Source organism: Erpetoichthys calabaricus, chromosome 5 (assembly GCF_900747795.2).
Source record: "Erpetoichthys calabaricus chromosome 5, fErpCal1.3, whole genome shotgun sequence".
Classification (NCBI taxonomy): domain Eukaryota; kingdom Metazoa; phylum Chordata; class Cladistia; order Polypteriformes; family Polypteridae; genus Erpetoichthys; species Erpetoichthys calabaricus.
The window spans coordinates 41,830,551-41,846,956 of record NC_041398.2 but is presented as its reverse complement, the minus strand read 5'-3'; the positions used below and the strand labels follow the sequence as shown (position 1 = coordinate 41,846,956).

At 38.7% G+C, this 16,406-nt stretch overlaps 1 protein-coding gene across 9 annotated transcripts in view; it reads left to right on the top strand.

Annotated features, from left to right (window-relative positions):
• Nucleotides 1-16,406, top strand: part of dysf (dysferlin, limb girdle muscular dystrophy 2B (autosomal recessive)) — a 311,739-nt gene that overhangs the window by 221,197 nt on the left and 74,136 nt on the right. The window lies entirely within an intron of this gene.

Here is a 16,406-nt window from a genome sequence, read left to right as displayed (position 1 = left end):
GCACTTCCTAGAACTGTAAGTGAGGAGGTGATTCTTCTGAAAGTATGGCTGTGGATTATTCATTGTTAAATAAACGTGCCTGTTGTTGGGTTTTACTCTCATTCAGTATGAATGACTCGGTCTTTCCATCTTGGTGCTGATTACTGTACTATTTTTTGTTATTGTCGTGATCAAGCAGAAACAATTTCAGGCAGCTTAGTGCAGTATCCTACCCTTTTATGTTTTCCTTCTTTCCAGAATGACCATCATGTTCTTGGTCACCTCTCTTACCAAGACCATCTTCCCCAAGGAAGGGTTGCAGTTGTTCCAAACCTCTTCCATTTAAGGATGATGGAGGTCTCTGTGCTCTTGGTAGCCTTCAATGCCTCAGACATTTTGTATAGCCTTCCCCAGATTCGTGCCTCGACACAGTACTATTCTTCTCCCACTAATACGTTTAGTAATACCCTCCTGTCAGTGCACTAACATACGCTGGTGTGTTCGTCAGAAGTCAACCAGACCTCTCAGGCTTTGAATTTGGCGTGTTGTTCAGCTGAAGAGATGTCTAAAAATGTCAGCCGTGTCGAGGAGTACGATCTTTTGGATCTCTTTCACGTTGACTCTACATAGATGTTTGTCCAGCTGCTATTGGGACCCAGTCTTGATGGTTCCCAGTGTGCCTACACCTACTTGTGTTCCACATGTGTCTGATTTTGATCTCAAGGTCTTTATATATGACAATCTTCTTTGTCTCCTTGCTTAGGATGTTATTGTCATGTTGGATTGTCACATTGATGAAGATGCCTAACTTGTTCTTCTTTTCATGGAACATAATGTCCAGCCTATTATTATTATCTTTTTGGTGAAGCCTTACCGTTTCTATTAGAAATTTTCAAAATGTCACCATGGGTGCTGATTTATGGTAAAGGATGCTGTAATATGCTTCATTTCAGATACACATTCCTACTCTTAGCTGTGACTGGGACTAGGACATTTCATAAATATGTGTTATGTTTTACTCTGAAGTAGGACAAATTCTCATTGTAGTGTGACTTTTAGAGCACTTCCTAGGTGTAATTCTGAGACGTGTGATAAATATGTGCCTTGATCTTTGCTGAGATCTGGAGATGGCCCTTACAACACTACATCTTGAGAGCAGGAAGGATAGTAGGTAGTTAGTGATTTACTACTAATCTTTTCATTGGCTGATTAAAACATGTTTATAAGCCTGGTGTCAAAGCTGTCATATCATAAATGCTGATGACTATTTATCTCCCAACCGCTGGACCTTTAATACAACACTTGTCTAATTTTTATGCCACAACACTCTTACTATATTTATTTGCAAAAATATTCACAAAACCCAGGTCTCCGCTCTCCTGTGGTTTTAGTGTAAGGGATGGCATCTAAATGTGCCTCCAAAGAACTGTCAGTGCAGAGAACTGGTTATCCTTGGCTTTAATTACATGTGCTCAAGCCAGGCAGACAGCTGTGACCTTGAACAAAAACTGACTGTGAGCCTCTCCATGACAAGAAGATTAGAGCCAAGGGCACAGAAGACAAATGGTAAGAAAGCAGCTTCTGACAGGATGGATGTTTGCCCCGTATTTCTCTGCCCTTCTCATCTACCACATTAAAATAGCACTTTAGGTAATTTGCTGACTGCCTTTAGGAATGTGTTTAAAAATTCAGAGCAAGTTCAAATTAACTTTCCCCTCCTTTCAAACCGCTAAGCACTGGAAAATTACAAAGAAAATTCCCGCATCTTGAAATTTTTTCACTTTCACAGCTGTGACCCTTCAGTCTCTATTTATTTAATCAAAGAATTGAGAATGAGGGAAAAAAAATTGGGTCCTGTGCAGTATGTTTCCATGGCCATGACCACAAATCTCTTTAAGTCTCTTTACCTTTTATTGAGCTGTTCGGCTAAAGTGGCTGGATGCAGAGTTAAAATATTTCTTTCTCTTTAAGCTGATTTATAGGCGGGCATTGGTTTCTCATTAAAGACTGGTGGCAATGAAAACAGGCAGGCAGCTGCTGTGGTTTGGAAGGGATGTTAAGTGGGACAAGTTATGTGTCTTAATGTAAAGACTGGTATAATGACACCACTCCACTTTGATGTTTGAAATGCTTGACTCAATACATCCAGTTTGAAACCCATCAAGCTGTGCAGAAGGTATGATTTGGTGGTTATGCAATGGTCTGTAAAGCACTGGGTCGCTGGTGCTGGTTTAGTCCTTCACACTGATACACCATGTAACCCTGATAGTGCTTCACTTCGCAGCATGAAATGGTGTTCATTATAGAAATGTATTGTATCCCATAAAGATTGCTTAATAGATTATTTTAATACAGCAAAAGCCTGAGTGCCTTTGTGGGTAAGAAATTCAATTATTAAACACAATTGCTGTGCCAGCAGCAAGTGCCATGGAGGGAGGACAGGCATCCTGCCTGAGACGGACAATGATTTCTTCCCCAACCAGGAGACCATAATGGAAGGATGGCAAGAGTGGAGATTTAACCCAGCCAGAGGACAAAATAACCTGAGACAAAACTGGAGATTTTGGGCAAATAACATCAGCTCTATGTCCACAGATGAAAAGATGAAGCTTTCAAAGAAAAGAACGCCACACCTAATGTGAAACCTGGAGGAGGCCCGGTTATGTTTTGGGGCTGTTTTGCTGCATCTGACATGGGGTGCTTAGAGCCTGTGCAGTTAATAATGAAATCTCAAGACTATCAAGATACTCTGGAATGAAATGTATTGGCCAGTGTCAGAAAGTACCGTCTCAGTTGCAGGTCATGGATCTCCAACAGGATAATGACCTGAAAACACATAGATAAAAGCACCCTTGAATGGCTAAGAACAAAACATTGGACTATTCTGAAGTGGCCTTCTACGAGCCCTGATTTGAATCTTATCAAACATCAATGGAAGGAACTGAAACATGCATTTTGGTGAAGGCCCACAATAAACCTTGACAAAGCTGGAGGAGTTTTCTCAGGAAGAGTGGGCCAAACTACCTGCTGACAGAAGCTCCAGGAACTGCTTGTTTACAGTGATTACCTCTAAAGCAGTGATTCTTAACCTTTTTTTCACTGACTCCTTAAGAATCTGATGAAACCTATTGAACCCCTTCCCCAGAAATATTCACATAAACACAACTTTGCATGCAATGAATATAATATACTTTATTTATTAAGATTTGATTGTCTGATTCATGTATGAGATATACAACATATTATTAAACTTTAAAGTAAACCATCTAAAAAAACACTCCTTTTATGCAAAAAGTAATGGCCACTCATTATAATTATGAAATGCAATCCTCTTGTGCAAATTAAAACAGATCTAGTACTACTATGTTTTCTACTACCATTACTACTACTTCTACTACTACTACATCTACTCTAAATCAACACTACTGGGCTGTATAGTGAATATAAATGTTAATTTTTATCTCACCCTCATGGACCCCTCGAAACCCATCCATGGACACCCTAGGGGTCCACGGACCTCAGGTTAAGAACCCCTGCTCTAAAGGTTGTGCAAGAAAATATTAGGTAAAAGGTCCCATCATTGTTGTCCATGCCATTTTCATTTGTTTTATTATTTGAAATATTTTGTTGAATTAAAACTCTAAAGCAAAATCTGATTTTTGTTAAATACAGAATGAACAATGATGGGTTCCAATTACTTTTGCCAGGTTCAGGTTATTTCAGAGGCAAATGTAGGTTTTATTTTTATTTTTTCATTTTTTGTGGCAAGGTACCAACACATTTGACCACGCCTGTAACCCTCCAGCATGTCCTGGGTTGGCCGCAGGGTCTCAGTCTGGTGAGATGTGCCTAACGCAGCTCTAGGGGGAGTCATCTGGCAGGCATCCTTACAACATGCCCAAACCACCTCAACTGGCTGATCTTGATCTAAAAGAGGAGGACTCTACTTTGAGGATCACCCCACAGCTCATGACCAATTAATGAGGACAGGGATGTAGATCAACCAACAAACTGAATGTTTTGTCTTCACACTCAACTCCTGCTTCACCACCATGGACCAGTACAGCAATCAAAAAAGAGCAGTTGCCACCATTCCAATCCACTTGAAGATTTCACATTCAATTTTTCCACCACTCATAAACAAGACCAAGAGAAACCTGAACTCTTCCACTAAGGACAGCTGTTTCCCCTTCACCTAAAGAGAGCAATTCACTCTTTTCTGAGAGAGGACCATGACCTCCCACTTGGAGATACTGATCCTCATTTCTCTTGCTTCTCACTCTGCAGTGTATTGCCCAGGTGAATGATGAAGGTCAAAGTCAGATGAGGCAAAGCGGTCAACATCATCTGCATTAAGTAAAAATTCTATCCCTTGACTTACCAGATGGATAACCACACATCCTATGTCTTGATATCCTGTCCAAGAAAACCACAAACAGGAGTGGTGATAAAACAGCCCTCACAGAGTTGGACAGCCATAGTGAATGAACATCAAATATTTGGATACAGCTCTCACTGCATTCAAATACAAAGAGCTATGAAAGATATGAGATATGAAAGATACCCTTTATTTCTGCAGCTCCTTCCACAACATGTGCATATGAATTTAGTAGCAGGCATTGGCAGGAAATTCCAGTTGGTTTTAGAAGTCACGTAATTAGGGTTTTTAATTGATTGTAGTCTAAATACTCCTACTTCAGCTTGTGGTGAGTCAGCATGGTAGCCCAGCCTACACCATGAAGACAAAAGAACATTCCAAGCACCTCTGTGGTTATTGAAGGTTATTGAAAAGCACAAGTTTTTATGGAGACAAGAAAATGTCCATTTCACTAAATATCCAGTTATATGAATAGCAAAGAAATGGAAAGAGTATGGCACATTAGTAAATCTGTGTAGAGTGGGCCATCCCCAAAAACCTGAACGATTGTGCAAGAAGAAGATGAGTGAGGGAGGCCACCAATAGATCTATGAGAACTCTGCAGGACTTACAAGCTACATTGGCTAAGAGACTGTACAGACATCAAATGTCGACCAAATGATTCACCAGTTGTAGGTTAATAGGAGAGTTACAATGAGAAAAAACGCACATGACATCACAGCTAGAGTTTGCCAGAAGGCACAATGGGGACTCTAAAGCCAGCTAGAAGACATTTCTATTGTTTGAACTTTTTGGCAATCAGATTAAACAGCATATTTAAGCACTATACATTATCAAAAATATGCCCTCTCTACTGTGATGAATGGCAGCATCATACTGTGGAGATGCTTCTCTGCAGCAGGCCCTGGGAGGCTTGTGAGGGCAGAGGGGAATATGAATGCAACAAAATATGGGAAAATCCTGAATGAAAAACTAATACAGTCTGTAAGAAACCTGTGCATTGGAGGAAGATTTGTTTTCCATTAAGCTACACAAGAATGTTTTAAAACAACAATGTTAATGTCCTGGTGTAGCCAAGGTAGAGTTCAGATCTAATATCACTGAGAATGGCAGTGTCCAGATGTACAAAGCTGATAGAGACCCGTGAACACAGACTCAAGGCTGTCATGGCTGCCAAATGTGCATCTATTAAATACTGACTTGAGGGGGTGAATACTTATGCGATCAGTTATTTTGTGGTTTATATTTATACTTAATTTAGACCACTTTGCAGCGATCTGTTTTCATTTTGACATCATTACTTATTTTTTTTTCTGTTGACTAATGTCAAAAAAGCCAAAGTAATTGCACTGTAATTCAATGTTGAATAAAAGTCAAATGGGAAAACTTACAAGGAGGTGAATCCTCTTTAATAGTATTAGTTTCAGCACTTGAACATAATGTTTAGTCTACACTGCTACTCGCTGTATAAGTTTTGTGAGTAACGTTAACAGCTAGTGCTGGAAGCACTGTCCATCAGTGATTTGTAAGGTGATCTGAATAAAAATGTCAATTAAATGTTGTAAATAGCACAAATAATTTTTCTCAAAGTAGGTCACAACTTATAGAAGCAGAATTCATCTTCTCTGGCTTCACGACATGAAATGACACCAGGGAGCCCAGCAATGCAGCTCTCATACAGTACTGTTACATGAAAGCCTTGTCGAATTCCAGTGCCTCTGCGGCAGGCCTGCTCCTAATTAGGCCTATTACAGAGACTGGCTTTTTGAAGTTTACATTATTGTGTGTATAATGCCCTGGCACAGTGTGAAGGGTGGCTGGTTTAGATGTGGTACATCGTCACGGGCAAACTATTATTCTGCAGAGCTCGCCCCTGTCACCACAGGCGCCACAAAATCCTCTTTATTTCATTTTCAGCCAGGAATTTACTAGGGAAATTTGGTGGGGGATAAGTTAACATTACTAAAAGATAAACCAATTCCCTCATCCCAAGCTCCCACCATTCTTTTTATTTATTTATTAATTTATTTATTTTGGGAAAAAAGTATAATGGTACAAATCAGGCTGTAATTTGCAGTTTTTTTTTCCTGCATGAAGTCACTGGAAAGAAAAGAAAAAAAGCGTAAGCACTTATTCTACGCTTACTGTTATTTATTTAGCTGTGCTTTTATTGCACATCACAAATGTCATCAAAAAGCTTTATGAAAGATTTAGGCAAGATTGTAAATACAATGAATGTTCAATATCATTCCAAGATGTATTACAAATACATTACAAAGTTAATTTTTGCTGCTGGAGTACTATGAGGTGAGATGACTCACTCAGGGTCACACTATAAGTGTGATGAATTCATCCAACTGTGCTCTACACGCTGATTATTTAACTACTTAGCCACATTTGATACCCCATGAGCCCACAGCCACAGACCTCATCCTTTTCTCAGGATATCAAAAGTCACAGTTGAGATGGCCTGGGACAAATGATGACACAAACACCAAGTATAATGCTAATGTATAATGTGTATTTTTATTAACAACATTGTCCACAGTGTAGTACAAAAAGTCTTTAATAAATAATCCTTTAAAAAACAGTGCATTGTGAAGAAGTTAAAATGAATAAATAAAGACAATAGTTTAAATCAAGGATAAAATCAATCAGAATCTGTTTCCTTTCATTATGCTCTCCAGTGCTCTCTTTCTGTCTCTCCTATCTCATCCCACTCACCCAAAAGGCATACTCAGCAGGGCTGAAACACGAGCACATACAGTTCATCCACCAACTCCAGTCGCAGCCACCTCTGTCAGTACCCACTGTGATACTTAGAACCCAACTCCTCTGTCTTGCCATCTTTCTTCAGTCCAGCAAGACCCCTGGAGAATTCTCCTCATAATCAGCAGGGGTTGATCCACTCCTAGAAAAACCTCCACCCACACTCCTCTATGGGGCTCTCCTCCTTCAGCTTGCACTGGCTCCAGCCCTATTTTGCTCTGCTGTCTTTCTCTCTGTCCCCTTGATTTTCGTCCTTCCTGGTTTCTTTCTTGATCATTCTGACCTCCTCAGACCTTTTTATAACCCTGTGAGTGCAGGTGCACTAAGTGATCCACAGAGCCTCAATGAGGGATGGTTGTACCAACTGTGCTGTTCAACGTAAACAAGCAATTAGATAGCTCCCCTATTAAGTTCCCTGTGGCCACACAGCTGTCCTCCTGCACACCTACACTCATTAGGTCTGAGTTGTACAGTCGTGGCCACAAGTTTTGGTTTTCACAAAGTTTGCTGCTTCAGTGTTTTTAGATCTTTTTGTAAGATGTTTCTATGGTATACTGAAGTATAATTACAAGCATTTCATGTTTCAAAGGCATTTGTTGACAGTTACTTTAAGTTAATATAAAGAGTCAATATTTGCAGTGTTGGTTCTTCTTTTTCAAGACCTCTGCAATTCGCCTTGACATTCTGTCAATGAACTTCTGGGCCAAATCTTGACTGATAGCAGTCCATTCTTGTCAATGCTTGGAGTTTGTCAGAATGTGTGGGTTTTTGTTTGTCCACCCGCCTCTTGAGGATTGAGCACAAGTTCTCAATGGGATTAAGGTCTGGGGAGTTTCCTGGCCATGGACCCAAAATTTCAATGTTTTGTTCCCCGAACCACTTAGTCATCACTCCATCATGCTGGAAAAGGCATCGTTCATCACCAAACTCTTCTTGGATGGTTGAGAGAAGTTGTTTTCGGAGGATGTTCAGAATGGTTAGCAAACCAGGGGTACTGCAATTTATTGTGTCATCCTCATACATTGTTTACATTAGTTTGTTTCCTACAGTGTTGTATTCAAGCATTAACAGTTCAATTAGGAGTTGGTACTTCCAATTTTCGATGTATTCTGCTACTAGTAGGGAGAGAATGAAAAAAATAAGTGTAACACAGTTGAAAAAAATTTTAAATAAAGCTTGTTTACAATGTTTATTTGCACTATACACAGGAGTAAACTATACATAGCCTTCCAATATGCAGATCATGCACCATGCATGGAGCCCATGATCACAGGACTGATATGAGAGGTTGGCTTGTTGGCCGTTCAAAGATCTCAGAAATTCAAAAGCTCCATTAGACAGCCAATTGAACTTCATGTTTCTGTCGCTTGGTTTACTTGATTTGAGTCAGGTAACTCCTCCCATCTCCCTAATCTTAACCATAGTGTAACCGGGTGTATTGTGTAACATCACTGACATATAAAGTAAAGCGACAACCTCATCAACCGAGTGGAGCTCTAGAGGTCTACAGCCTGACCTGTGTTATTGCTCCTTCATGAACCATCAAATTAATGATGCTGATAGTCACAATGACTTCCTATTAAGAAAGTTGAGAGATGGCTTCAAGTTAACACCATCCAAGTTAACACCTTTCAGGAGAACAGAAAGGAGAAGCAGCTCATGGTGCACTTGTTGCAGGTGTTGTTTAGAAATCTAAATTCATTCAACTTGCAGTAAGCTAGCTATTGTTACATTAACTGCTATTACGCTAAAGCTAGCGGCTTACTAGGGTAACAATGGAGTTCCATTATATGTAATTGTTTTGATATCGAGTGTGGAAGAGGTTTTATCTGATGTTACATTGCCTAGTTGACATATGCCTGTAGATTATTTATTACCTTCACATAAACCTCAGGACCTACACACATTTTTAAAGGCTGCTAACATTAGTCAACATATCAAGTGTTCTGAGTGCTGTTGCACTGAGAACACGTTTGTAAATTTTACCAACACACACGCTTTCTGACTTACTAATTTGTTACTGGCTAAATTGTGGGAGAACACCACGCAAGCAACTTGACATACAAAAAGAGCAATTAGCTCAGATTAACTTTTACTGTTGTTTATTTTATTGACAGCTAAAATTGCTGATTTAGTTAGTGCCGTATTGCTATCTGCTATCATTGGAAGGACAAAGTGTAGGTGATATATTCACATGTCCATGCTTTAAAATGTCAAAATATTCAGCTTCATTTTGGATTTACTGTATTAAGTTCATTTATTAAACATGTTCAGTAGTAGAGTGGTAGTAGTAGTAGTAGTTGTTGTTTTCTATTTTATTATTATTATAAGTAGTAGTGTTTTATATACTACTAGTAGTAGTAGTTGTAGTCTTTAATGCTTTACCATTATTAATATTATCATTAGTAGTAGTAATATTAATATTGTTTTTGTTGGTGTTGTATAATATGTCACATGTGATACTTTGACCATATCAAGTACCAAAGAGTAACAGCACACTGATACCTTGGACCATTATTATTATTTTTCATATTATTATTAGTATTAGTAGTAGTAATAGTAGTATTACTAATTAGAAACAAATCAAAAATGTACACTTAAGTTTGAGATGTGTGCATCTTTGTTTATTTATTATTTAACCAGTAACGGCACACTGCATAATAACTTGCAGTGAATACACTTGACTTGAGCATTTCTAGATTTCCTACTCTTTCTCTGTATGTTTAACATATGTTTGCTCAGAGGTTGATGCGTTTACTGCTTCCTGAGCAGCTCTTCTTTTCTCCACTCTAGCGGCCCGCTTCTTCTATTCTTCCGTCAGCGTCTTTGTGCGTTAATACTGATTAAGTCAGTGTTTGTGTTGCAATTACTTAGTACATTTTTCTTAATTTTTCACTTAAGCTGCCACTTAAGTCTTCAATCTACCTCAAGAATGATTTAAGATATGAGGTAGGGAAGGTGATGGCGAAGGTGGTAGGGATGAGAACGGCGCCTGTATGCATGCGCCACACGGCCGCCCTGCTGCAAGCTGCCGAAAGTTAATTCTATAATGAAATAAAAAAAAAAAATTAAAAGAGTAATAAAAATCACCCCGAAAGCGGACAGTACAGGTCACATAGTATATGTGTACCAAATTTCAGGTGAATAGGTCAAACGGTTTGCGAGCTACAGGTGATTTAAAATCCTGGACAGACAAATGAACAGCCACGGTAGCAAATTATATAAGAAGATTATATATTTATTGTTCAATATTAAATGTGGTAGATTCTGGGAGGTGCAGGGTGGATACAGGGGTGGGGGGCCCCCAAGAAGTTTTCCGCATAGGGCCTCAGTTTGGCTTGGGACAACACTGCATAGCAGGAGACCCTATCTTGCTTGTAGCAACTTGAAATTTACAGGTGCTTTCACAATTATAGTGCGTGTTACTTCGCTTTTTGTGAGGAGCCGCACTTGTATACCACCAATCTATGTAGTTTGTTTACCAAATTCAGCTCTGTGATCAAAATGAGTTTTCTTTGATAACTAGAATAGCACAAGAAAATAATGTGTTGCTTTGCATGCTACAGAAAGGACACGTTTCGACTGTACAGAAGATGCCAGGCTGTTGTGAGGTCATACAGTGATGAGTTTGATGTCTTTTATTTAGACAGTAAACGTATCAAGTGAGTTTCATTTCATCTGTCGGTGAAATTAAGTCTATAAAGTTAATGTCACTTTTATTTAGTAGGCTTTCCAGCAGACAACTTTTTGAACACTACCTTTATTTAGTTGATTGCAATTTACATGACTACTGTCTTTAGGTCTGCAAATATGTGTTAATGTTCATTTGGAATATCTGATTAATTGTCAGGCGTTCATTTCACGTTAATGCAGTACATGGTTGATCTACTTGAACATAAGTAAATTTAAACATTTTTTTTATTATGCTCAACTGCAATCTGCTCATGAGACAAAGAGATTCTGAGGCTGAATTAGTTGCTAGGATTGATCTCAGTGAATGTTACTTTTATAAGGTGTTCTATGTGAGCTTGTATGTATGTTTGTATTTAATTTTATGCTGAGATTGACTTATTACAAGCAGAAATATTTCCCATAATGCCTAGAATTTCTTTTAGTTTGATTGGTCCCATGTTGGATCACATTCATACTTCATGTGAACTGCCCCAAGGTTCACTTGGTACTACACCAAGACCATTGTTTCTAAAGGCTTTCCGTCCAGTTGCTTTGGTCCACACCAGAGAGCAATTGGAGTGTTCACATCTAACAAAATGAACCAGACTACAGGGAAATTGCTCCCCAAAAAAACTGCTACAGATGAACTAGGTGTGAAAATACCTTAAAATTTGCATTTACCCATCCTGTTAGCTGAGCAACCGGACCATACAGGGTACTATATAGTGTGTGGCATGTAAAGAGTGGAATGAGGGATAAATGTTTTGAGAAAGAGGGAGAGGGAATTTGAGGAGTTCAGTGGAATGAGAGCATGAAGTGAAGATAAAGGGATAAAGGGATGTGGAGCAGCTAGGAGTGGACAAAAAAAAAACTTTTGAAGTCAAACCAGTCCAAGAAAAAGTGTAACTGAGTCAATGAAGTGGCACGTCTGAAAAGGAAAGTGTCATGCCACAGTCAATGGTGTGGTAGTGCAATCTATATCATGCGTGTCGGCAGGAATGCACGCCGTGCAAGAAACAAAAGACAGTTTCATTTGTGGTGAGGGAAAGTTAAGTATATACTGTAGCTTACTTAGTGAGTGAGCTTGCCTGATATTCCAGGAAGACTGACTGAGCATTTCCTGTAATGTCATTTTTGTGCTGGACTGGTTGGGGAGACCTGCAAATCTGCAGCCTGGGGTTGCCAGTGGATGATAATAGGCATTGGCTTATCTGGGAAGAGCTGAATAATGGATCCAAAGGAGCTGTGAAATGCACTCAGCAGTGTTCATTTGTTTTGTTTTGATTTTTAGTCATGACACAGGCCTGCAACATTGGGTGAAAAGATTTAGAAATACTGAGAGGTCATGTGTGTTTATTGACAGGACTTGTTATATTGTGTCTCGTAAACTGGTTTCTAAAGCCAAACTTTACTGAATTTTATGTAAGTGGTTTATATATGACATGCCACAGTACCTGTTGAAGAGAAGTCAATAGAGTAATTTAAAATGATTTGCTATCTCTTGCCCTACGAGTTCCTTCAACACCATTTCTCTGTATTCGCATACGTCTGTTAACCGGTGCTCGTCTCTTGAGTGCGTTCACATAAAGCCTGCTTTTCAGACTCTTTCATTATTTTTGAGGCACCTTTTTCACATCCAGTCCAGTTTTTCGCTTACCATCTTAGAAGACAACTCTATCAGTGTGCACCCTTATGCCTCCTCTTCATGTGTTTCATACTTGCACTCCTGTTATCACGACATCCCCAATGATAAACTGACCAATCAGAATGCTCAGAGGAACTGGACACACAGACCTTAGTGTTTAATAATACGAGGGATGTTCAAAAGGTTTCTGCACTTTTATATTTTCGTTGGAAATGGTGAAGGCGGGAGGAGTAGTAATTGGGCATTAAAAAGTTGGTATGACGCTGGGAAAATTACATCGCAAACGAAGGTGACTATGTAGAAAAGTGATGTTATTTGTTTTTGAAATTCTTAATAAATAGAGTTTAAAAAAGTGCAGAAACATTTTGAACGTCCCTCGTATATGTAGAGGATTATGTATTAATTTCAGCTAAATAGTTTGTGGTACTCATGCATATTCTGCATGTTTAGTTGATTGAGTAAAGTGTAAGTTTGGCTTAGCACTGAACAGAGAGTGGTTTCTGTTATTTAAATATTATTTAAGTTAAACTGTGAATGAGAAGGGGACTGAGTAATTTATTTATAGGATAAACGGGTGAGATTTTATTTAAGTACAGAAAAGCTGCATTCTGCCTACATGACTACTAGTAAAACAACACCACCAAAAAAAGAAACATTCATTTAATATTTTTTTACTGTTAGATGAAGTAAAAGGAACAAGTGCATTTTAATTATTGTGGGGGAGGCACCAATAAGAAAATTAGGAATCCATGGCTTGGCCCGTTTCAGGTACAGAGAGTTGGGTGTTACATGAGAAATGAGAGTTGGGTTTTACATAAATACAAAAATACACCAGCCTTGTAAACTTGAACTGGATAACATTTAAAGAGTGAAGGCTACATTTAAACCAAATAAATTGTGCTTCATTAATATTTTCTGTGTCAAAATGTAAACTGTTTGAGCATACATTAAAGTTGTTGATTTTGCCTGAACATACCACTTAAACTAAACTGGGTTAAACAAGACCCCTGTTCGTAAATTTAGGTAAATGGATGTTGCTTCAGCCAGGATTCAGTGTCGTGTAATATTACAAAGTAATGTATAAAAATAAATTGTTCTGGTAGATGTATGTCATTGCTCCATTTTCTAAGATGTGTTTTCAGGTAAGGTCAGCTTAGTTAAAGCATCCCACAACATTGCAGTCCATCAGCATTGCTTCTGGAAGCCTCTTCATGATCTTTGGTCTCAAAACTCCTGATTTTAACGTCACTTTGTTCAATGGCTGAAGGAAGTGTGGGATCCATCTGCAGATGTGCAATTCTCGCTTCTTTTCTAGTAGAGATGAAAATGTATATACATGCTTAGTTTTCAAATATTTGAATGGCATGTGTTCACATTTTTGCAGTGTGAATCAAACTGGCAACTTTGTGGTTTACAGTCCTACTCTCTAGTGACTCTTTGGACTGTGCTGTGTGAAATAATGATGCCAGGCATAATATGGCTAGTGAAGAAACGGCTTCTCCTCAAGTCTTAAGCAAAATAAATAAAATAATATGCATTTCAGGCCATTTTTCCTCAGGCATTATTTTGTGGCTATCAATACTGCCACCTGGCCCCAGTGACCAAGGTTTAAATTCTAGCGTGGTTAGGGTGTCTCTGTGGATGTGAGAGGAAACTGGAGGTCCTAGAGAAGAAATTGTATGATTTCTTTGAGATGTGCCCACTAACCATTACACCGCAGCTGTCCTTCAATCCATCAAGCTGTTTTACTTTTACTGTGCTTGCTGTTTTTTATAGACAGCATCAACCGAAAGCACTTAATTTTGTAAAATGCCAAATGTGGATTAATTTTTTATGTAGGTTTTGAACAACGATGGAAAAAATGATCAATCATTACCTTACATGGCATTTATTTTATTTTATGTCATTATGTAATAGGATGCTTAATTATTAAGTCTGTAATTTCCAATTAAATTAAGCTTTGCATGAAGCATAAAAAAGTTCAGGGATAAACTTTAAGTGCAATTGGAATAGACTTGATGAATCCATGCTTTTCGAACAATTATATGTGGATTATGTGTGGGATATAAAACTGCAGATGAAGAGATGTGCCCAGAGGCCAACATCTTAAATTTGAGATGAATGATTTTTAATTTGTCAGCTCCCAGCATACCACATATATGACACATGAATAAGATAACTTGTACTGAAATGCATGCAAATTGCTTATTCACACACCTGTCTTTGTGTTTCTGCAGTGTGCAATGATTTTGTGGGTTTCATTTTCTGGAAGCTACTTAGCAATTTGAATGATTTATACAGTGCCCCCATAATGTTTAGGACAAAGACACATTTTTCTCTCAATTTACTCCTTGTTTAAAGTTACAAATCAAACAATTCAAATGTGATTAAAGTGCACATTACAGACTTTCATTTAAGGGTATTTGCATACATTACAGTCACTCGTGATAAAAATTATACTTTTTCTACCTGGTTCTTCTAACCCCCCATTTCAGGGCACCATAATGTTTTGGTGTCAAAGGTCTTTGTGTTCTCTCAGATGTGTTTCATTGCTTCATTGGGTCTGGCATAACACACCTAGGCTTGTTTCTACCCTTTGCAGTATGGAGTTGCCATTGTTTAATTTAAGGACAAGTGCTGTGCCAATAAAAATTAAAGAAGCCATTATGAAGGTTGAAAAACAAGAATAAAACCAATAGAGACATTGTTAAAACCTTAGGATCACCTAAATCAACTGTTTGGAATACATTAAGAAGAAAGAATGAACTGGTGAGCTCAGTAGGCCAAGAAAGACTTCCAATGCTGAGGACAGAATAATCCACACTATGGTTAAGGACACCTGTCTGTCAGATCAGAAACAGTCTTCAGGAGGCAGATGTGCATGGGTCAGAAACTAATAACCACAGTAGACTTCATGAACAGGAATACACAGGCCACACTGCAAAATGCAGATCACTAGTTAGCCACAAAAACAGGATAGGCAGATTAAAGTTTGTGAAAATGTACTTGAAAGAGCCTACAGAATTCTGGAAAGAGGCCCTGTGGACAGATGAGACAAAGATGAACCTGCATCAGAGTGATGTCAAGAGCAAAGTCTTAAGATAAAAAGGAATGGCCCAAGATCCAACACAGACCACCTCATCTGTTAAACATGGTGGTGGGTATGTTATGACTTGGGCAAGTATAGCTTCCACAGGTACTGGAACACTTATTTTCATTGATGATGGAACTGCTGACGGCAGTTGCACGATAAATTCTGGAGTATAAAGACATCTAATTCATCTAATTCTAAAAGACAGCTCAAGTTCCAGTAAATTCCTCCAAACTCATTGGCTTCAACCTACAAGATAATGATCCAGACATATTGCTAAGGCAACACAGGAGTTTTTCAAAGCTTCAAAATTGAAAATACTTGAATGGCCAAGCCAGTCACCTGATTTAAATCCCATTGACCATGCCTTTCATATGCTGACGAGAAAACTTAAGGGGACAAGCCTCTGAAAACAAGCAGGAGTTGAAGAAGATGCTCAGCACCTGGTGATGTCTATGAATCATAGACTTCAAGCAGTCATTGCATGCAAGGGATATGTGACAAAGTACTAAATATACAGTAACTGCTTTAATATACCCACCATTGCTGTGTCCCAAACATTATGGTGACCTGACATGGGGGGGTCATGAAGGAAAATTGTTGCCATTTCAATGTGGTGTGACCGAAATGTATGCAAAGCTTCTTAAATTATAGTCTGCAATTTGCACTTTAATCATGTCTGAATTGTTTAATTTGTAATTTCAAAATGTGGAGGAGGAAGTTGGGAGCATGTACTGATAGTACATTACTGCAACCACCACATTGCAAACCACCTGGATTGGGACCCAAGTGCAGTGGGTGACACTGGAACATTGTGAGGTTTTCTACAGTGTCTGGAGCAGCGGGGTAAATCAGAACAAACACTATGGAGG